Source organism: Temnothorax americanus, unplaced genomic scaffold (assembly GCF_048541705.1).
Source record: "Temnothorax americanus isolate GAGA-0224 unplaced genomic scaffold, ASM4854170v1 Scaffold37, whole genome shotgun sequence".
Classification (NCBI taxonomy): Eukaryota; Metazoa; Arthropoda; class Insecta; order Hymenoptera; family Formicidae; genus Temnothorax; species Temnothorax americanus.
The window spans coordinates 1,047,292-1,069,427 of NW_027509515.1; the positions used below are offsets into that span (position 1 = coordinate 1,047,292).

General features: G+C 40.9%; 1 protein-coding gene and 1 long non-coding RNA gene across 8 annotated transcripts in view; both read right to left on the reverse strand.

Moving 5' to 3' along the window:
• Window positions 1–22,136, reverse strand: part of Heph (polypyrimidine tract-binding protein 1 heph) — a 459,111-nt gene that overhangs the window by 87,986 nt on the left and 348,989 nt on the right. The gene's annotated exons all lie outside the window — the stretch shown is intronic.
• On the reverse strand, window positions 19,111–21,952 carry LOC143902028 (uncharacterized). The gene is made up of 3 exons (XR_013258245.1): window positions 21,821–21,952; window positions 21,574–21,748; window positions 19,111–21,263 (listed from the first exon to the last, which is right to left on the reverse strand). It is a non-coding gene; the product is annotated as an uncharacterized LOC143902028 (long non-coding RNA).

Consider the following 22,136-nt stretch of genomic DNA (forward strand, 5'->3'; position numbering starts at 1 on the left):
CGGGCTTTATATTTCATATTTTTATAAGCCTGTTCACACGAGGCGTTTCTGCCGCGCGGTTGCCACGCGATTGCGGCCGCGCGTTAACGTTTGCACGAGCCGCGCGCTGTCGCGAGGCAAGGTGCGACGGCGAGTGCCCTATGAGTATGAGTCTAAAATGCCGCGAAGCGTATCGTAGACGCTCGTCGTCACGCGTACGCCGTTTCGCGTATAGGCACGTATGCGCGCGTTGTCGCACCTTGCCTCGCGATAACGCGCGGCCACGCGCGGCAGCGCAACCACGCGTCAAAACTGCCTCGGGCCTCGGGTAAACCGACTATATTGAAGAAAGCTATATCTGAAATAGTTTACAATTGTTTTTCTATAACAGCATTTTGCTCGATCATTACAAAACAACTTTAAAAGATACAATCTTTATCGAGAACATATCTGCTATGTTTCTTATTTTCTATTACGTTTTCATTAACTTAACATGGACTTTAGTCCTACAACCTTACCTCTAGCCCCTGTAGCCAACTTACACCATGATATATGTCAATTTGCCCCACTATCGGGGCAAGCTGGCTACAATGCAGCATGTTCGTATTTCACTTATTACAAAAAAAACTATACAGTATACAGGATCGTTTCGGGCATAAAAATGTAGAGAAAGGTTCTCTCTATCATATTAGCACTGTTTAATCATGATAATTAGTTGTTTAAAAACTCAAATGCCGAAATTGTGAAAACGGTGCCAACGAACCCCGGTCTCCCCTAGTCAATCGCGGAAACCCCGGAACAAGGGTGGTAATCGTACGGGCGTATACACCACCGGTCGTAGCCAGAACCCCATTACGAGGGTGCCGGCTACATTTATAGGGCCGTACATCACCGAGAAAAGGCAGGCGGAGAACTTTATTATTTTGCGGATAGGTTTATATATCGGTGGCTTTTGCAGCGAGAGTGAGCGGTGTCTTTCCTTGACTTCTCTCAGGATCAGAAAGGTCAGATGTCGCCAATATAATATTTTCTTTGCTTCATTCCTTTTCATGGAGCGCGATATTATTCTACAACGCGTATATTCATCTCGCATTGTCCCATTCCTTTTGACGCATATAATATGCTTTTGCGCGCGAGCAATTATATTACTGTAATTTTAAATTACGCAGTGACATAATTCACTTATGTAATTCGCCGTTGCTACGTAATAATTTTTAATTAAAAGTTCGACATATTCCCTTAATGCTGTCGTCCCTCCATTTGGGATATCGAATTAGACTGACGGTTCCCGGTACACAAATATGTTTCGCCACACGACCGAAATTCTATAATCCCCCACGTCGTGACACACGATAGATTCGGACTCCCCTTCTCGTATCCTCCGCTTCGAGTCCCGGCTCTCCTCGATCTCGGAGGTTTGGGTTTGGACGGGCATCTCGCCCTTTGTGATCCCGGATTATCCGCAGTCCTCCTCTCTGCTCGTGCCCGGCCACAAACTTCCTAAAATATTGCAATCGAGAAACCGCGGCGCGCTCGCTCGACGTCGGCTATAAAGCCGTTATTGGATCGAATACTCGCGCCCCGCTATAAACATCCGACTTACGAACGTATTGGCGGCGTACACACGTATGTATAGATAGGGTTTGTGTGGTTCGCAATGCAGGCGGCCCGGAGTCGTCCCGATGGATCGAAGAGTGGGTCGCTTTCGCTCGAAAAATCGACCCTTCAGAAAGCCCACCCTTCTATCTTCCTTCCTTCCGCGTCGTTCAACCTCGCTCGCGAAGCTCCGCCGAAATTTATTCGCATCCGGTGAATAAGTCCATCCCGAGTTCGCGAATTCCCGCGGGTGCTTTCTTAGCGATACGTCTCGCATTTTGCAGACTTGGGAAGGATAGTTTCTTTTGGAAAGTCTGATAATCGCGGTATTCGACGGCCACAAAGATTACTGTCATCCAGCTTCTGAATCTGTCGTGTTTTCACAGAAAATATGCCGCGAGTATCTCTTCTAAAAAGGGCATGTCGTAGGTATTGTTGTCACTTTTCCGCGATGCCGATTGGTTCTCTTGCTGCGCTTACTTCATTTGCAGCTGTCATTGTATATTTTGACAGTTGTGTGTATCAAAGGTTAATAGTTTAATAGTGTAATAGTATAATAGCATAATGTTAAAGCTAAATAGCGCGCGCGAAGCGCGCGTCTGTAGTGTCTAGTAAAAGAAAAAAAAGGAAGATATATTATATATACACGTCTTTTCAAGACAATTGCATTTCAATTTTCAAGTTCTTCGAACAATAGGAATTGACTAAATATTTATTTAAAATTTTATTATTATTTTTTTTATAATTAAGAATAAAGAAATCGCAAAAAATTGCCGTTTGGTTTCTGCTCAGAGGAAATCCAAGTTAGCTAGTAGCAAAAAGAAATCGCGATAGTACCACGACACCCTATAGAGATAGGCAATTTGTCATGAGATTGTTATTAGAGCGGATAGAAGCGGAACCTCGTTATTATTGACGGAGTTATAAGCGTTATAAGCCATCCGCTAAGTTTCTAGTAAGTTTCGGTGCAGAGAGGGACAAGATTGGGGGACAAGCAAGAGAAAGAGAAAGAGAAAGAGAAAGAGAGAGAGAGAGAGAGAGAGAGAGAGAGAGAGAGAGAGACGGCGGAATATGCCTCAGCGGGAAGAAGACGGGACACGGAGAGTTATTTCTGATTTAAATAAACTCCGCTGCTACGTTCCGCGAAGCTCGTCTTCCAACGACGATTCGAACGGGGACTCGCGCGGTGCCCGAAGGTAGTTGCTGCAGGCGACGGAGGGATGAGGGCGCGCGGGGTGGAGAACATGAATGTAATTTATCTCCGCTATAAGGGACGCAAAATGGGTTTTCCTTCTGCTGAAACTACGTTTGAACTCGTCCACTGTCTTCTTCTACCCCCCCCCCCCGGTCGCTCAAGGAGAAAGAGAAAGGGGGAGGATGAAGGTTGGGATCAACTCGGGGCCCAAGAAGGGTGGTTGTTAAGGGAGGTACGCCGCTCCGGTGAATCAAAGAAATATTATATCATTAATACAGACCCCAGGGTGCAATGGGGCCGTTGGGTGTCTGCGTGGAGCGCACTACCATCCTCCGGCAGCCTCCTTCTGTCGATTTCCCAACCACCCTCACCTTTCCCCCCTTTTTCCTACGCGAGAGCTCCTCTTCTCTCTCTCTCTCTCTTCTTCGCCAACTCTTTTCTTCTCACCCTTTCGCGTCGGTACCACCCCTGCGAGCCTTTCAGCCGCCCGAGGTACCTTAGGAATATATATCTTGATAATTTGACGCGCCTTATATACCGGGCGTAACTATTATTTACGGCTTATAGGTTCGTTGGGATCGCGAATGCGCGCGACTAAGTAAAGAATGCACGGCCGCGAAAGTCGAGCGTCTCGCGTGCGTGCGTGAAATTTTTACGATTCTTTCGACGGCGACTGCCGTAGTGTGGCGCGACCGATTTTTATGGTCCCCATAAAAATATGCGTCCTGCGTATATATCAATATTTCCCGACTGGAAATCGTTAACCTTCTCGCACTCCCACCTCCCTCGTCTTCTTCCCGCGCGCATATCTATGCACGGCAGTATATATTATGTTTTCGTCTTTGATATAAATAAAAAATTTTATTATTAATCTGGGACTTCAGAAAAGTTTTTCCATCTACTTATCAATTTGCATTTTTACTTTCACGTTACGTATGTATATACATAAAAACAAGGTTTTTTTTCCCAGAATTTTTTGAAAATATTTTCTTAGTCGATGACTACTGCGGTAAGTTTATTAATAAGAATTAATAATGTGGTATTAATTAAGCTCTTAAATTATACTCTTCTAAGATGCTCGCTCTTTTAAGTAAAATGATCTATATGCGAAGTTGATGTATATTGCGAAGCCTGTGGAAAATGATGCTAATACTATAAAGAAGTCTACTTTCGAACATTAAGAATTACAATCAATTAATGTCCTCCTTAATTAGGATAAATTATACGTCTATTATACTCGAAAGATGAACAAAATACATTAATAATCTTCTTATGCGCTTTATAATTGCAATATTAATTTCGCCGTTATAATATGTAGAATATATCAAAGTTTATTCAAGCATGACGTGGCGTTTCTAATGATTTCCGAATCGATTATTCAGGATTTTTTTCCGCATCATGCGAGAATGCCATGAATGTGTACGAATATATTGACAGATACGCGAATCGAAGTAAAAAGCGTCAGAGTTCATCTCAACGGTGACATTGCGACTTTAATTCGGTCGTTTATCGACGCCCGCCGAAATATATGTTCCATCCGTGACGATGCCATATTTTCCTGTATCAAGAGACGCGGGCTATTGATACACGGGATGTCTCGGAAGTGGCGCACTTTCTCCGAACCATCGATATTGAAAGCCAAACTCGTGAAGATATCTGCAGGATATCTGATACACCCTACATAAAACCAATGTAAGGGTATCCATCCTCTCATTCAACGACGCGTTTTTATCCCGCAAAATTGAAATCGGCGCATTGAAGATGGCCCGAATCATGATTGGATGCTATACGTGACAAAGCTTGTGAAAGCTCCGACGTTTTCGTTGTAAAAAAAAAGGTAATCACGATGATCGGACTTTCCATCGGAACAAACGATGCCGAAAGAGGATCGCGTGAGACGTGTCACCCAGACAAGACGGATGAAAGAACTCTGAAAAAATTTATGTTCGACTATTATGCTTGAAGGTCTAGCACTGCTATACGAAGGCTCAGTTTCGGTCTGCGTGATAAATGGCGCGTATTATGTATTTAAAGCAAATATCTTTCCATATATGTACATATGTTAGAATATTCTCATACATACAAGGTGTAAAGCTAAAGAACTAAGCAAAATATAAAATTTTTGCGACCTTAATGATTCCTAGAGAAAAAGTAACTTCATCATATGATATTACTTTGATACCAAACGGTTGACAGAAAGCAAAAATTTAATATTTTGTTTACCTTTCAGAAATAATAGTCTGTACACCTTTAGTTTTACACCCTATATATATATATACTGAAAAATTTATGGATATAATATATCCATAAATTTTTCAATTCTATATCTTCGTCCATAAAAATTGATGTTGAAAATAATCTGTATAGAAGCCGAGCAATAATAATGGGAAGATGTCATATAAAAAAGGGAGGAGGGGCAACGTGACTCTCTCACGAGTTTGGTCCCGCGATCGCGAGAGCAATGCAGGCGCCATTTATTTTCTTTTATAAAACTCGACATTTTTCCGACGAGATCGAGTGGCGCAATACCTTTTCTCTCGATTAGCTTTTCCCTTTTCCTCAAGCTTGTGCAGCGCAAACAAAAGCGGCACAACGACCGTGGAATAAACGTCTGTTGACGGTACACAAAATTCTAGTATAACAGACTATTTTTGAGGGCGGTTAAAAAAAGATAGTAATGAAAGAGAGGGATGGATCTTTTATTTCGCAAATCCCCCGCCTATCGTTTTACACAACGGGTGATTTACTCTCGTGTTGAATCTCGTTTATTCCCTCCCTTATCTCTCTCTATCTCTTTCTTTCTTTTTTTTTCGCTGAATTTGATTGCGGCCGATCGGCGCGTCGCGTCGCTCGGAGATCCCGATTGCTAGTCTAAAAATTAATAAACGCCCTGACAGATAAGCGGATTATATCGGTTCGAATTAAACCTCGCGCGCTCCGACGAGCTCACTCACGCATACACAACACACATATCCGCAGGCATGCGCGTGGGAGTCGGCTCGCGTGTACACGACGACAATATCGCGATATCACGAGATTCCGTTTTTCCGCGAGGAAAAATAAGCATGCCGCCTGTGCATCTCGCGCTTCAGAAAGGGCAAAATTTACTTTGGCGTAATCTAAGTACGCTATATATAATCTCCCGTCGCGGCGGACTAAGATACCGACAGATCACCGACGCCGCCGTTAGATAAAGCGCGCGGAGATTGCGAAACAGCCCCGAAATTTCCCACGCGAGAAGAAAATGTCGTTTCTCCCTTTGCTCGGTGACGCAAACTTATTCGCGGCGTTTTCACGAGACAAAAACCAGAGCCGGTCTGTTGTAATTTTTGCCGGTACCTTCGAGACTGCCGACGATTACGACAAATCAGGCAAGTTTTACGGTTATGTAACGACCGAAAAAATCCCTAAATAAAATAATAAGAAATTTCTTTTTTAAATAAAAATAAAATAAGTGACCTATACTTTACGTAATTGATATCTTGCCAATTATAAACAAATAAAAAATACTGTAAAAATTAAAAATCATATTATATTCATGTACGCGCATGTCTGTGTGAGAGCTTCCTTATCAATAATCAAGTATCTCTCTGCTGTCTTGAAAAATGTTAATCTCGTTAATGACTAAAGTTTGCTATGGTATCGTATAATGATTCAAGAAAATGTACTAAATTTTAGTACATATATTTACTACACCCACAGCCTTCTATACTTTCAATACTAGACCGCTAACAGGGGCCTCGGCCATGATCCCTTCCGCCATATTGATTTGAGTCAAAATATATGCTATACTACGGACTTCTACACAATAGTATATAACACACACAGTTCAAAAGAAAGAGCTAAATACTACAAGAGTGGTTCGACTTCGGCATCCAAGTACGCTACATGTCATAGGCATGATTTAACAATATTTAACACAGGAACAACATTTTTTGCCTGCTTCGTCACGTATTGTAATAACAAAACGCTGATAAACGTAAATTATGAGCAACTAAACACCCGATAGACTCAATTCAATATGGCCGCATCCCCTCTTCCACTTCCACCCCGCATCAGCCTTCCGCCTGTGCGTCCATAGACGTTAGCGGTCTAGTATTATACAGAAGTCTGTGACTACAACTATTATCACCATTACTCACACACTCTCCGATTTCGAATTTTCGCCTCAGTAGGTACCATTAGCTAATAACAACAGCAAGATGGGATCTCGAGTTAGTTTCTAGAAATAACACTCGCAAACAACGGGTCGTGGTAGTTGTAAGACTATTTGCTTATCTACTATCCTGTAAAAAGGAGCGGCACAAAAACTTTTCCATTGGTCGAAGGAGGAAAAAAATCTTAATGGGAGGCGGACGGTCCGTGTTGTTTATTTGCGGGTGGCAAGAGAACAAAGAACGGACAGAATAGAAAAAGAAAAAGAAAAGAAAAACTGCGTCAGAGAAATTAAATTATGTGCCCAAGTTATACTATTATACGCGTGCGTTTCTCTCAAAGGACAAAAAGCTTTCCACACAAAACTGGGCTCGCCCTCAATAATGGCTATTAATTAATTAGTATCGAACCGTCGGTGTTTGGTACATGTCTCTAAAGATGCTGCCTCGTATCAAAATTTAATCTTATGTACCTTAATTGACAACAAAATAAATAGGAAAGCTTAAAAAAAAAATGTCAAAATTACGCGAGATGCCTGAACGATTCACGATAGCGAAAAGGAAAACACGTTCGTCGAAAAATCAAGCCTCGCATGTGTGCGTTTCGTTTCCAACCCTCAGTCGCGGGGGTTACAAATGACAGGACTCGAAAATATTAGAGGGCAACTCCGGTGACGCGCAGGGAGTGGGCGAAAGGAAGGAACTTACATGATACAGAGCGGTATGATCGGCTTTGCTCGACTTGTATGACTCTGCCGACGGCAAAGAGGAACGCTGCGTGTGTGTGAGAGAAAGAGAGAGAGAGAGCAGGGGGAAAAGCGAGGGGTAGAGTGCGACGGGAAAAGTGGGCGCAGAGACGAGGGTGCATGGTAGGTCACCACCTGGAGTTCCCACCAAAGGCTTTTCTGCGGCTTCGATCCCCATTGGCTCACCAACGACGGGCATTTCCCTCATCCCTCTTCGTTTCGGAGGTATTCACCACCCTCGTCGTCGTACCTGTCCTCCCTTTTGCGCACCAGAATTCCACCCTCGCCCTCCCCTCCCCCCTTCCTTTCTCACCCTCCCTCGCCAAATTCGTCGAAAAAGTTTTTCATCCGTACTCTTGCTTCTAAGGTTTCCTTGTTCTTCATTGAGGTGCTACTTAGATGATCCGCATCATTCAAAGCCGCCTCTTTGTAAGTTTCGATAATATGTCGGTCTATTCAGAAATAATGAAAGCAACTTTATGGAATGCTTTTTGTATTGAACGCGTAAAGGTTTCTTTTCCTTTTTGTGTTAACCGGAGAACGCTTCTACGCGCGTAATTTTCACATGTATTAGGTTGGCCAATAAGTCCGCATGCGGTTTTTTACTTATAAATTTTACTTATAAAAAACCGCACGGACTTATTGGCCAACCTAATAGATTTCGGATTCAGATTGTTCTTTCGTTAACTTTAAGTTCAACAATGTATTTTACAAAATATTTATATATCTATTTTTATCTTATTATATATAAAGTATATTTTTCGACAGTTTTCAAAATTTTTTGTGGATATTTATAATCCAAATTCGGAAAAGTAAAATTTGCAATGCGTATAATACAGTAATAGTCATTCCTGTTTATTGCGCGCAAATTATGGTATTAATTAAAATTTCAATATAATAATAATAATTAACATTTTCGATACATGTACGATAGTAATCCCGTAATCCATTGTTTTTCTGTTTATGATGCAGAAATTTATTTTTCGATTTTGATTAAAAATGTATTCGTTAAAATCCTTTTCCACAACATTTCCATTAATCATCAAAATCGTATTTATTATAGAATATTGTATACATTCAGTATACAATACTGTCAGTTTTTATTCTCCTTTTATACACGTTGCAGGAACGTGGAGAATTTCTAATCCTCTTACTCTATATATAATAATTATATATTTTTGATAAGGATAAGAGATTTTATACACAGAAAGCTATTTTAAAACCAGGGCAAGAATAATGAATAAATTTTAACCGTTCCCTGGGTATGTGAAGACTTTGGAACTCTTGCCACCTATATCGCAATTTTAACTATATGTTTTTATCTAGAAAAATAAATATAATTTGATTTCACGTACAGTTAATGCCGAAAAAATATAACAAACTACAGCAGCAAGTAGGTATATATGTATGCATAAAGTGGAGAACAATTATTGTTATTAATCTTTTTTCCACATCTATAAAAGTAGGAATTCCTAAGGTTCCATATTCACTAATGTGTAATGTCTACAATTAAAAATTAAAAAGAATACTGTAAAAATTTACACAGGTGTGGCTTTGAATAATATAAAATAAGAATAGTCAGATCTTAAATAATATAAAAAAAAGAGTTAAGTAAAATGACTTAATATTGCTATCCGTTTATAACGAGCTTGTGTAAAACCACAGCTAAGTGCGGCCGCAGGCGAATTCAGGCCGAGCGATTAAAAACTTGGCCCATGAAGAGACGAGAGCTATCTCCGATCTGGCGATCTGTGAGAGCTGATTCACATTTGTAAAGCAACCACTGTGGGGTATGAGGACGTCATTAGCGAACGAGGACTCCAAAGTTCAGGGGATTCGATCGAAAAAGCAGGATCTCTATAGGGACAGGGACAGGACGCAAACCACTCGAGCGACCCTCAAACGGAATTAAATACCATCTTAGGTCAGTCAAAACGCACACGAAAATTTCGGGAATTAGAAAAGGCACTTTCCTCCCCCTAATGGCACTTACAAGATTGTCGTCTCCTCATATTTTCTTAACGAGATTAATGTTCCGCATAAAATAAGCGCTATCACGCAGATATTGTACTGCGAAAGTCAACTTCTCCAAACAAGAAATTCGGACAAATGCGCGATTTAAAATTCCGCGGTGTTTCGTTAGTAACCCGAAAAAAATCATCGCGGTGCGTCGAACAGGATGTGATATTCGACGTATTTTTAGAGCAGGATGATGAAGAGCAGCCATAGCCCTCAGCAGAAAATGTTTTCTCCCTGCGGGAATAACAGCGGCGATATATGTATATAAAAATATACACGTATATCGCATATATCCCAAAATGGTTTGATAACGCCGAGCTCGCGCGGGCGCCGTTCTCGAATTTGCCGTGTATTTAATGCGGGCGGCTTAACGCGCGGCAAACCGACGGAAGCCGCGAAAAGCGGGATCGGTCGGTTATTTCCTCTCGATCAGCTGCAGTTTTCCCATCACCCTGCACAGCGCGACGTATGTATATAGAGCGCGCGAGACAGTCCGCTAATGAATCGAAAATTTCCGCGCAGCTCACCGAGCGCATAATTATTCGACCGGTGCACCTGTAATCCGTCGGCTATTCAGACGTTTCATTATTATCGCCGGTAAGTTGTGTATGTTACGCGCTTATGCACGACTGGGAAAGCGATATTTCTATTCGAGACGGTCCCTAATGCGTCGGAAAATCCAAATGCCACAAGGAATCTCCAGAAAACGCTTTTTATTGCGTCGAGCTGCATCGTTTTTAATAATCTACAAATTAATCGTAATTATTCGCAATAATATTTCCCGTTTCAGAGGCAATTAAATCTCGCCGACGTGTAAAATGTAAGTTTCACGCTTCGCTCAATTAAATCGGTCACGATGCCGAGAAAAGACTGACAAAGAGAAATCTCGATTTCCAAAATTTAAATATGAGATTACACACAAAGTTGTTGAATAAACGAAGGATGGTACAAATAGCAAAAGAAAAGGAAGGAAGATCGCTAAATCGTGCGAACGCCGCGAAATATTGTCGCGGATCGCGATAACTCTTCGGATGAGAATCTCGTTTGGTTTAATTCTCGGGGGGACCTTTCCGTCAGCTCGTCAGCCAGGCGAGAAACGGAGGCGCGACATCCAAACGCACGGGAGTTGATGCGAACGCGCGTTGATGCGAGCGTGTCCCGTGTTCGGTGAGTTTCCGTTTAGTCGAGCGCATTCTTGCGGGTACGCACACGCTGTTTTACGGCCGATACGCGGAAAATCCGTTGACAAACATACTCGCTTGTTTATGCACGCGAACGAGGTTAAAAATTAACTCTTGCCGATCTCACCCCGTTACATTTACGTCCCATCTTTTTTCTCGTACTTACCGTGTCGCAAAAACAAAACTATCTCGTTATTATCATCGTATATCATTTTCACTTGCTCTCTCATGTTTTACATGATGGTCCCGTTGGAGAAAAAAAAAAGCTTCACGTTTCCCTCCCTTCTCGCTTGTGTGAGTTTCGTTTGGTCAAAATGGAAGGGAGCCAGAGAACGGACGCGAACAATAGGAGATCGTTATTGATGGAACGAAGCAACCCGGTAGCGAAGCATTTGATCCCGAATGCAGGTTGGCGCTAATGGTGCTAATGATCATCGTATCCGTCATGTCGGTATATATATAATAAAGCAAGCTGTTTTTTTTTCTTCTCTTTTTGCAACGCTAGAAATGCGGAATCGCTGTGTGGAAAGCAACAAATGACGTGTGCATTACATTCGTTGCGGTATCGCTGACGAACAAAGCATGCAAAATCGTATTACGCGGAAAGCTTTAATAAGCGATGCAGTGTTATCAGGTAATAACGATTTATGAAATCTAATAGTCGTAACAAAATGATCCAATTACATTCACGCGTGCGTGAAACGTACGCAACATTGTGCGATCGTTTATTGGCAATCGGAGTATTGAGACAAGAAAAGTCCTCAAAATCAAAGAAATTAACGAGCTATAAAAACACATTTTTCGATACATTATCCTTAGATTCGTTTAATCAAATTTACATCACGGTTTGAATTTTATTTCCGAAAGTCGATCGAGAAACTCTCGTGCATACGTCATCTCGTTTTAACGAGCAATATTAAAGCCTCGTTGTTAAAATATACGAAAGAAATATAGCGTAGGCCGAGAACATTGTGCGAGAAGCTCGAAGCTCAGCTCGATCCAGGATCGCTGGAAATAACCGGCTAACATGGGTTAATCGGATCCCATTATCCTGTTTGCGATTGGATTAAAGTAACTCGCTTAAGACCGGGGCCGAGTATAATCCCGGCATTAATCCTGTCGCTTAACCGAATTATCTTCCACGATGTCGAGACGACGAATTTGTCGTTCGCCCGACCGTATATACGACACTCGGCGGGGCACGCCGGCATTGCTCGCTCGTGCGTGTAGATTCGTTCCGAACGATATTTTCCCGACACAGGACTAACGCCCCCGCGAAAATTTGCATTTTTATCCTCATTTCATGGGCCAGCGGCGATGCATTAACGCGAATTCGAAGCGCGCGGTAACGCAGTAACGCTAGAATAAAAAAGTCTTCGAAAAAAGTAGTAGCGACGCGTTCTCCATGAAGGACGTTACGTGTATTACTACATTCAACATTGAACGACACGCGATAAAGTGAGGTTGCGAAAAGTTCACAAACTTAAGTCCTGCAAACAAGTTTCGCAAACTTTATTCGCGACACGTCTACGTGACACTATCGAATCCCGGATAACCGCATTATTACGACTAACACAAAAAAAGCCGATTTCAACGAAGCGCTCAGCGAAGCTTCCTCCGGTTTAACTCCCGCGGAAACATCCAGCACGAACGATCCGCCCCGAGGTCGGGAGGAGTCAATCTCGCCGAGACTAACTTTTCAATTTTCCCTCCCAACTTTGCGAGAGGGTGTACTCTCCCGCTATATGCGTACATGTGAATGTACGTGCCCGATCGTGCAAGAGAGAAAGAGAAATAGAGATAGAGAGAGAGAGAGAGAGAGAGAGAGGAGGAGGGAGGCGTCGCTCAATTTCCTCGCTGACGAGCCAGGCGACTACCTGTAGACGGCTCGATTTATCACGGCCTATAATTGAACGGAAGCAATTTATTAATCGGCCTTGCGCGCCCAAGCAAATCGATCGTATCGCACCGGACAGAGCGAGAACGCTTTTTCTATTTTGAGCGTTTAGCTGGCCTCCAAGTATTTCGGTGTATCTCGTTCAGTAGTTCAGGTTAACGATAGTTCGACGTCCGAGGTGTGAAACGCATTATGTAAAAAGAGAAATTAAAAAAATTATGGACGAACAAGTTTTTAATTAGTCAAATAAATTCAAATTATCTCGGAGAAATGCGTCAGTTTTTTCATTCTTTAGATCATTAATTCCGCCCTCATCTTGGGTAATTAATTTTACTATTAAGTCTCCGAGGTGCTTCCTCATGCGGCACGTATAACCAATAAATTTCGTTTGAAAATTTGAGACTGCAGTTTCACTCGTATCCCACTGGATGCATCGCGTCATATTTTAACGCCGTTTTTCTTATTTCGCGCCACTATTTACCACGACAACGTAGTTACGATGAGTATTTTTCAACGTCTACTGGTGATATTTTTGCCATGCGCTCTATAGATGTGAGTGAAACCGGCGCGGCGATGCAACCGCGCAACAACGATCGCGCGCTTCCTCCACGGTATAATTGTCTGAATGTTTATCGTTGCGTACAGTTTACGTTTAAAAAACAGTAATTTGCGAATTATTAATTGACATAATAATTTTAGATTATGCGATTACTTTTAAAATATACTCGCCACTCGTCTTTCTCTTTTTGCGCGCGGCGAGGAACTAAATATATAAACTCGCATTAATCCTTAATTGCACATACAATTCTTTTTGCAATTATTCCAGCTCATAGGATCGCGTGTAAATCGTATTGTATAAAAGGTATTGTTGTATACCGTGCACACAATTGCACGATTTTATTCCAACGAACCGTTGTTATTCCCGCTCGTTCGATGAAACTGCGATTAGCAGCAAATTATCGACACGTCATTGCCTACATCGCGCGTAAACGCACAAACTTCCGGCGACGAAGTGAAGGTGTGTGAAACTTCGTTGACTCCCGCGTTCGTCTTTCTTCTTTTTTTTTTACGTCGTTTACAGTCATAAAAAAAAAAGCGCGCGAGTGCTCTCGTCCGCAATTCCGTCACGGAGAGAGGCTGTCTCGCGAGACGTCTGAAGCGAACCGAGAACTCGACCCTTCCCGCAACGGAACGGCACGGAACGGCACAGCGAAACGTGTTTCCAGAGGCCGGTCGTAAAAGTCTTTAACCCGTTTCGAGACGTGACCACTCTCTCTAAACGAAGACCGCCAGCTCTACACGTTCGCAATGACGGCCGAAAGTTTCCGCGTTTCACGATTCGGCCGAATCGCCCTCCCGAACTCGCGAACAGAGTCACGGCCTAAAGAAGCCTTTTCCCCTTCGAGGAACCGTCGGAAAATTTCGCGCGGCACTCTAGCGCCAAGGTCCGAGAAAGGTTCTTAACGGGGATTTAAAAAAAAGTCGGCGTGCGATTGGTCGCGGAGGAAAATAGACGGCCGTAAAAACAGCGGACATAAATGGAACGGACGTTATATAGAAGAAAGGGATACTGCTTATATTCGTGGCGTGAATACGGTTTTATTCGTTCGCGAATCGCATCATCATTAAGCTCGGAGTGGATATCGCGCACTTGTTTGGATAATTTTCAAGAAAGATCCGCGGCGCATCCGTGACTAACGATGTTCCTCGCGGTCTTTTGACGCGCATACACGTTGTTTCTATCTCGCAATTAAAATTCGTCAACGTCGTATTATGGTACGGCGACCGTAACGCTAACGCATTATCTTCGTAATGGACAATTAAAAACGACATCAATAAGGGACCATATACGCGAAAGGAACTCGCGCGCCCGCAATTGCAGCTTGTGCAGCACATAAAAAAAAAGAAATAATAAGGGAGACACGTCGCGGAACGGTTATCTCGTCACGCTATTTGCAGTCGCCGTCTGTCAACGCGCTTGCGACCGACTAGGGTCGTCGAGCTTTTCACTCGCCGAAGGCTCAACGTACGTCCGTCGCCCGGCCGCGCGGCCGTCGTAAACTTTAAAGAATGCTGCACACGTACGAGGGATGAATTTCTATCTCTCGCCCGTAACGCCGGAGGAGACCATGAGACGTATTAACGAGGAAACGAGATTAACGTTTCGCGTAAATTGGATGTTCAGGAAAAATGGCAATCGCGCGGGCACGAATTAAAATGCGCAATCGCTAACGAAATCACGAGATTAAACGAGAGTTCGATCGCGGCTGCGGCAGATATTCGGCCAATTTCGGAACGCAAATTCGTCGTAGATACGAGCGGTATATAATCCACGTAAGAGCACTAAAATAGAACGTAATGGAAGCCGCAAATAATTGATAAATTATCAGCTAATTACAATAAATAGATTAATGCATATTATTTTAAGCACTCCGTGTATTTCGTATATCATTTCATTCATTCCGTGAAATTTTACGAGGGTCCAAAGTCCAAATACTGCTCGAAAATATAGCAATATTATTTTAATATTAAATTAAATATGCAATTGAAATGGAAAACTTATATTTTTAACTCGTAAAAATAAATAAATAAAGAAGCCTTTGGATAGATTTGTTAGAATGACAACAAGAATACTGGTATAATGCAAATTATTTTCCACGATAGATGCAAGTGGATGAAAATTGTCGTTTCCGCGTTTTCTGTGCTCGACAAGCTGCTGAGCCTTTTTTTCCTTCCGCCCTCTTGTCTCGAGCCCCCTGATATCGTGCCGTTGCTTTAGTTTCTCTCTTAGCCCGTAAAATTCTGCGAGGTATACGCATGCTTGCAAAATTGGAACAAACCGCGCCCAGTCTTCTCTTCGAGACATTTTCGTCGTATAGCTCGTTTTCGGAAATACATAGAAAATAAATCCGTGGCAAATTATATATCGTGCACGTTAAAATCCATATTACCCGCGTTATAAAATCTGAATCTCTCTAAATGACAGTGATATATCCATTCAAGAATTTCAAATAGTATATATTACGTCGTCCTCGTAGAATTCACGACATGTATATAAGTACGGTTGATTCGAATTATAAATTTTTAATCCACGCAAATTCTCTCTTTACACGCTAATAACGTACGTAATACATCCACCCGATTCACATTTCACATTCGAGAATCAAGAAAGATTGAATTATATTTGGCTTTAAGGAGATACGCTTTCCTTCGTTTCCGACGTTCTCCCGAGTTTTCCGGAATTCATTCTCAAGCAGTTAGACGACGTGGATTTTCAGCGGAATGAAAGCAGAATTATTATTTATTACCGAAACGAGAGACGATTCGTCACGCACAAAAAGTAAGCGTATTAAAATGACATTGGCGGACGCAAAAAGTGGGTCGAGTTTCGAGGAGACGGCAGACCGTATTTAGATAAACGGGTGCGTTGCACGCGATGCCGCGAGCGAGCGAATCGATAGCTCAGCCCCCGCGAACGGTCACGCATTCCATGCATCCGCGCATTTGCATAATGGAAATTTCATTTCAATCTAAATACGCGCGTGTCGCGTAACGCGCGACCGGCGGGCGGCGTCGCGGTCGACTATTCGAGCACGTCTCCTTGCGAGCTCTCGATATGCGGTTTCGCGACGACCGCGAGAAACTTGGCTTCAAACTGCCCCAAGACTCGCTAACGGGAAATTTTATTTTCTGCTGTTTGACAATAAAATGATTTTCCACGCGCGAATCGTACTAAGAGAGATCACTCAAAATTAACATTTAACAACAACTCGCGACAAGGTCAATCGTTTTCGCGAATTACCGGACATTGCACTTCTGCACCATCGTCGCGCTTTATCGTGAGAACAAAGACTCATGAACGAACGAAAGAAGAATCGTTAGACTTGCGTAAAAAAAAGTCATCGCGGATACGGAAAGAAAAAACAAACGCGGTACAACAATTAGAGTAAGTATACGTGCTGTTTGAGCACAAAACAAAATTCAAATGATAGATTTCTTTTTTACCCTTTACCTTTCCTTCCTTTCTTCCGTCATGTGATCATCACTTCCAGCAATGGGCGACGACTGCTATATTGCGGGATATAACTTTAACTAAATTTAAATTAAATTTATAATATATATTAATATTACTGTGTCATTAGTTATTACATTTCCCCGCCCGCGGCATTATCGTAACCTTCTGCCCTTACAACTATTTTCACTCCCGGCTCCGACCCTTTCCGAGTTCGCGCGACCCCGTGCTCCGTTTTGCAGCCCTTTTAACATCAGCGCGTCGTTCACTCAGCAAATTAATTAACCAAAAATTGAAATTGTCGTCGTTAATTATATAAGAGTTCGCCGAAGGGATTTTTCCCTTCCCGTTCGCTTTCTCTCGTTCTCCCTTTCTTAATTAAATTACATATACGAGCGATTGCGACTGATGATGTCTATGGAAATGGGCACCGTGGCACCTCGCGGATATTTTCCTCGCGCAAGAAACAAGATTCTAGATGAAAGACAAACAGGGATTTGGGTTACAAATACTCGGTGCGATACACGCTCCGGTATTACCGAAAGCATTAAATACCGTCGTACATTTTCTCTCTTATCGTTTATTTACGAGATAACGATCTCATATCAATTTTTATAAATGAATAGTGACTTACATTGAGATAAGATTGCAAAAAGAGTATAATATTCATAATTTTTTTGTCTACTTTCTCTTGATAATGTATATTGCGTTACGCTAAGCATATCAAGTTTAACGCGAACTTAACGGACAAAGATAACAATCAAATCCGAAAAACTCAGGTGGGATAATGCGTTTGCCGTGTGTGTCAAAGAGCCGCGTACGTCGAAAATTAAAAGGAGATCTGGCTGATGAGTGCACGCATCAACTGAAATCCTAGGAGGTTCCGGTGTATAACAAACGCCCACGCTCGTATTTGGATACTCTGCAGGCACGGCCGCAGGCCGTCGCTTTTGTAGATCGAACACCGGCCGCGAAAGTCGGAGGCCGCGCCGCCTAAGGGCGGAGACCGAAGCAAACACAGCGGCGGCCGGCGAATGGGGAAAGCTCGCCGACAGCGCGCGCACGGAGGATTAAACAAAGCGCGGCAGAAATATATTTCTAATGCCGGGAATATAGTTGATCGATAGTTGTTTTCCTTTTCCTCCGTTTCTTTTTTCCTCGCCGGGCCGCACCCTACGCCGCCGGATATCTAGCGTAGAGAGGCGCGGCCCCTACGGGCGCTCGCGCCCGTTAATTAAAACGAAGAGAAACAGAAAAATCAAACTCCAGCCAATGCGTGTCTAACTGACTGATATTTGCGCGAAGTTGAAGCATGCGCGCGGTGGGAATTTTCGGTGGGAAAACGGCCTAATGGCGAATCAACAGTATTATATACGAAAAAACCACCGGCGTAGGACAGAGAAAGAAATTCGCGCTGTTCAATATCGACAAATAAAGTAGACTGTTTTCCAACGATCTACGCGCCTCCCCGAAAGCACGTGCGTTATATTTATTTTAGGAACGTAAAAATATTTTTATTATTATAAAGTTTTTTGCGCATAATTAAAAAATACATACATTGAATATTGAATAAACTGTTTCATATCCACACAATTTGCGACGAACTTTTGTAACGCGAACGGCGGTAGCAAACGCGACAAGTTTTTTGGGACTTCCTACGAGCGATACCCGAGTCGAAATTTAAAATCTACTATGAACCTTATTCATGCTTATTTGGCCTCCGATAATGTTCCTTGGCCTGCAAGTTCTATTTTGAACTTGCTAACGCCTTCTTTTCGCCTCTGTTGAATCATGTTGTCCTACATAATCCGTATTTATCCTACATTAGACTACAAGTTTCGCCGAACTTAGAGAACCAATAATTTAAGCATGCCTACTTTCAGTTCTTACAAGTCCTACCTCTTTTTATCTCTTTTGAATCTTTAAATCTTATCAAAATTTTTAGCGTCAATAAAAATATTAATACTCGATCCGCAGATCGAGAATGATTTTTCTATTATTTCAGCCTAATGCAATTAATATGGTAGGCTATAAAATGAACAGTAACAAATATACAAAAAATATTTTATTCTAGTTCTTTTTGGTTGATAGGCATTCCTATATACATTTGATTATCGATCTTCATATATACGCAAACACATTTTAAAGTTTCAATCGGAATCGCTATAAAATTGTCTATTTTGTGACATTTTTGTAAAAAAAAATTAGTGTCAGCTGTATTATAATCACCACGAATAACGAATCCATTATCAGTCTCAATTTTTTGTATGATCGCGTAATGTTTATTTTCTCTATGTTCGCATTGACAGAGTTGTTCATTGCAATTCTGTGATAAAACACTGAATTTTTGCAATGTGTGTTTGACCTTCATTATTTACATACTGCACAACAGAAGATTCAGTCTGTAAATCTACTTTGTACATTTGCGATACGTATAAATAGCCATTTTTTAATAGTCTAAAATACTGACACCATGAGAGAGTTTCAGGGATTCTTGAATTGTGCATTGCAGTGATAATAATATTTGGTAATCTCCGTGAATTCTTATAAGTACCAACACTGTAACAGTTCGGAAATATTTGTTCTATAATTTTTACTTGTCGTTTCTTACTCAAACAAAATGTAAGAACGGCACCTCTAGGCATTTCATCTATTAATCGACTCATTTTTATAAACTGCTCATGGGCCGTCGCAATTTGTGTTTCAATATGCCACGTTCCATGCACTAATTTTAAAAGCTGACCATTCAAATTCTCGTATTCAAAGCAGGAGAAAACCCATAAGGGCCCCATTTTTATAACGTTATCTGGTAAGTGTCGTAGTTGATGGTGATGGACATTAATTGAGCAAAATTGCAATCCATATAAATGTTCGAATTCACGCACAAATTTATTTAAAAAATCTCGAGCAATATTTACCATGGAAAACGTAATTTGTTCGGAATTTAGCATAGATATTGCTATTACAAGAAGAACATAATGATTAAAATAATCTTGTCTTAAAATTCCTTCGAGAACTGGAACAGAATAATGAAAAAGCCACGTTTTCAATTCAGATGCTTTCCAATGAACTAAATCTTGTATATATCGCGGCATACGATGCACATATCTCGGCGGCTTGATTGTCATGAGCCTTCTATTAACGACATCAATGACAGCATATAAAGAAAAAGGAAATGATCGAAATTTAATGTCAAACCATAGCGATAACAACTTTTTCACGACGCCGCCATCAACGCAATGCATTCTATCAATTCCGATTCCTTCGATAAAATCTGGCATAAGCTTTGAGAAAGCAGTGTGTCCCTTTGTACCCATAACAGGAAGGATTATCAGGACTTGCTCTATTAGCATATTCAATACATTCATTTAAAGTTCTTAATTTTATTTCATTTTCATAGCGATAAACATGTACCGAACCTCTTGGAGCAATCGAAACGTTTTCACCTTTACAATAACACGAGGGACAGCCATAGTCTCCATTGAATTGAATAAAGTTTAAAAAATCGCTTTTGGCTGGTAGATCAGCAGTTCCCATTAACAGTACACCTCTCACAGTTTTTAACTCTATATTATCATATCTTGTTATTTGAACTTGAATACCTCTACTAATTTCTTCCAATGCTTCACGAAACTTATAAATAAAACTATTTGCATTCGGCTTTTTATCTCCGTACCATAAGCCTACGAGTAATGTGTTTTCTCTCTTTTTTCTTTCATTAAAAGGTAGTTCGTTGATGGTCAAGTATAAAGGCCACATACTAATTTTTGAAGATTTGAAGACAGGCACCCCATCAGTGTACCAACTCAACTGAAAGAAATATTATCAGGATTCATTAGAAACCCATTATCCACCCACTTTCTATATAAAGATCCATCATACACATCGGTTATAATATTAGGTGGATTGGCTATCCTTTCAAAACGCTTTTGCAATTTAGTATAAAACTCATTTCTTTTGTACATTTCCCGCAGTTGTTCAAGAAATGACAATTGGATGAAATATGAATTGTTCTTTTTGGGACACGAAGGACAAATATCTTCAGCTGATTCGAGATCTCTGGTGCAAAACGAACAATAATAATGTTTCTTTAAATTTGATTCTTTAAGAGAGAAAAATTTTCGAAATTTATATAAGCTATTTTTTTTCAATTGCTCAGGCAAGCAATGTAAATTTATTACTGTTATGATATCTGAGAGACATAACATATGTATGTTATGATGAAGAAGAAGCCTTAAAATTAAAAGCATACTATGAGTAACAGTCAAGGGGGCACCCAGATAAAGTGCCTGATCTTCCTCTCCTCATAAAATTCGTCATTATTGTTTCGCGCTGGCTCTTCTACTTCATTTTCCATATTCTCATATTCTTCTTCTCTTTCTGTTGCTGCTGCTTGTTCTTCTTCTTCTTCGCTCGTAATATTGTTATATTCGTCATCGTCTGCATAATTATATTCTTCCTCAGTGTCAGCATCGAAAATTTCTCTATAATATTGAAAAAAAATCAAATAAAAAATCTAAGTTCTGATAGATAATAGTTGAATATTGTAAAATAATCGTTTTTGTACTAATAAATTTTTATTGATGTATTTGTTGTTTAATTCTACTTTAACACAATTACTTCCATAGAGATAATAATATAAATCTACATATAATATATATAAAAATCTACATATAATATATATAAATATATATATATATATATAAATCGATTTATATAGAGGTAGATTTTTATAATATTTATGAGTTTTGTTGCCGGAGATGTTTTATTAAATCAAAATGAAAAATAATATACCGTTGATGAGGTGATAACAATCTTTCTCTTTCTATTTGAGGTGATAATGATCTTTCTCTTTCTATTTGCATATCTTGTTGTCGTCCGTCTCCTACGTCGACACGTCTAAAAATTTCTCTAATAATTTGACGCCGTCTTCTCTGCCCGAGGTCGCCAAAAGCCTTTCTTGACATTTCTACAATTGATGTAATAAGAATCTGTCTTATGCCTCATCTATACATACATACATACATCTATGTATACATACTCTTTAAGATCGATCTTCTGCGCTATAATTTATATTTATAATCCTTATCGAATTGATTGCTTTTTATCTCAGGACAAGACCACATAAGTATTAGCTAGTTTATCTTTCTTATTCACTGGATATCGATAAAGATAGGAATGATGGTTATGTTACCGTAGCATATATCGGTCACGTGACTGAACCTAGTGTGACCACGTGATCACACTGCCCTGCCATCACCGGCCACCGGCGTGACCGGCACCACCACCACGTAAAACAATCGACATAAGATAGTAGCATTAGTCGTGAAAATTTCGTTCCGTACTTTCGTTGAGTT